Source organism: Euprymna scolopes, chromosome 33, assembly GCF_053919585.1.
Source record: "Euprymna scolopes isolate OS-2025 chromosome 33, ASM5391958v1, whole genome shotgun sequence".
In the NCBI taxonomy this organism is placed as follows: domain Eukaryota; kingdom Metazoa; phylum Mollusca; class Cephalopoda; order Sepiida; family Sepiolidae; genus Euprymna; species Euprymna scolopes.
This window is the reverse complement of record NC_136514.1, coordinates 70,269,480-70,271,523: the sequence shown is the minus strand read 5'-3', so window position 1 is coordinate 70,271,523 and position 2,044 is coordinate 70,269,480. Positions and strand designations below refer to the sequence as shown.

Sequence of the window (2,044 nt, the reverse complement as noted above, 5' to 3'; positions counted from 1 at the left end):
CAAAAAAACAAAAAAAAAATAATAATAATAATAATAATAATAATAATAATAATATCTAATAAACGCTCAATTCGGGCGCAGACTAATGTCCATAGTGTTCAAACGACAGGAAATTGTGAACATTACATAAACACTAGTTGACTGCCTCTCAGTTTATACTTTCCAGACAGTAAGTATTCTTTAAGGGGCTTTATAATTATATATTATTATTATTATTATTATTATTATTATTATTATTATTATCGCCTCTCTCGATAACCATCGTGTTTGCATTTGTATTAACGTAACGGACGCTTACCATTGATTTCTCGTTGACAGCGACTATTGATCTTCACTGGAATTTCGGGGGCAAAAAGCTTTTCTAATTATTATTATTATTATTATTATTATTATTATTATTATTGATCTGGTGACAGACGCCTCAACCATCTACTATTTATGGATGATTTGAAAATATTCGGTAGAAATGAAAAGGAAATAGAGAGACTGGTAGAACTTGTGGGGACATACTCAGAAGACATTGGGATGGAGTTTGGGATTAGTAAATGTGCGGTGCTGGTGATGAAAAGAGGAGTAAAGGTTCATTCGAATGGAATACTGCTGCCAAATGGAGAAATCATGAAAGAAATAGAAGATACAGGATATAAGTATTTAGGAGTGCTGGAGGGTGTAGGCATCATGAACAGAGAAATGAAAGAAAAAGTCAGGAAGGAGTATCTTGCAGCAGGGTGTAGTGAACTGGCCCAGAAAGAGGGTACCGCAAAAGACACGATCGCATGGGACTCCGGATATATTGGGAGGTGTGTAAGAGGGTTGGGGTGAAGTGTGCTGGAAAATGGTTTGAGGAGATGCCTGATGAAGTGAGAACAAGTGAGGATGGCAAGGTAGAGGTATTGTGGGACAAAAGTGTCATAACAATCAAGCAATTGGAACATAATCGTCCGGATTTGGTCATCATTGACAAGATCTCAAAAAACTGGCAGATTGTAGACTTCTCAGTACCCTGGGACAGGAATGTGAGAGAGAAGGAGAATGAGAAGTGGAGCTCCATTGGCCTTGGAGATAAGGCGTATACACGGGGTTAAAACACAAATAATCCTGGTCGTAGTTGGTACACTAGGAGTAGTATCAAGTCGTCTGGAAGGACAATTGAAAAAACTACAAATCCCCAATGTTTTAGGCGGCCTTCAGATCTCTGCAATTATATGTACCACCAACATCCTTAGGAAAACCCTTGATCTTTGAAGCTCCTGGTTTGAAGCTGGGATTAAGGGAAATCCTCTGGAAATGAATCCCATCCCTTTCCAGAGAGACGTTCATAAGCGAAATCAGAATTATTATTATTCATATATATATTAATACGATAGCATGTATGTTCTTTTGTGTGTCACGCTTACATCTGGGTCATTATTTTATTTTTAACAAAAAAAAAAAAAATGGTGTCGCTGTTGAGGCAAAGCTAATAAAAATGATTTGTTCTTCTTGGCCTTTTAGCCAAGATCAAAGTGTAGTATCTGTTCTTCAGGTGCTACACTTCAATTTCTTATTCTCTCGCAGTGGAGGAGAAATCCTTTATGACTAGGACAATTTTTTATGCCTTTTCTTCATGTTAAAAATCTGTCCCTTGGGAAGGCATTGTAAATAGGTACTATATTTAATGTAACACAGTTTAAATATTACAAAAGTAACTGGGAAAAGTAATTTCTGATTTTATTACAAAATGCCCTGGAAATGTCCCTTCTGATTAATTATAAAATGCACTGGAAATGTCTCTTCCGATTAATTATAAGATGCCCTGGAAAATGTCCCTTCTGATTATTTTTTTTTTACTTCGTTCCCCACAAGGCAAGAGTTGGAATGAGGTCAGTTAAAAATTTGAGGGGAAACCAGCTCCCCAAAAGGGGTACTCTGGTCAGTAACAAAAATTAAAATTGTATCAGTAATGAAGGATTTCTCCTCCATTAACCAAGACCAAAAAAGGGGGGAGGGTTAAGTCACTGAAATGCTGAGACTGATACTACACTCAGAAATTTATGTTGAAGCA

General features: G+C 36.6%; 1 non-coding gene across 1 annotated transcript; it reads left to right on the top strand.

The window, feature by feature from the left end:
- Positions 1 to 1,474: 1,474 nt before the first annotated feature.
- LOC145258544 (U2 spliceosomal RNA) lies at positions 1,475 to 1,678 on the top strand. The gene has a single exon (XR_013864104.1). It is a non-coding gene; the product is annotated as a U2 spliceosomal RNA (small nuclear RNA).
- Positions 1,679 to 2,044: the final 366 nt, after the last annotated feature.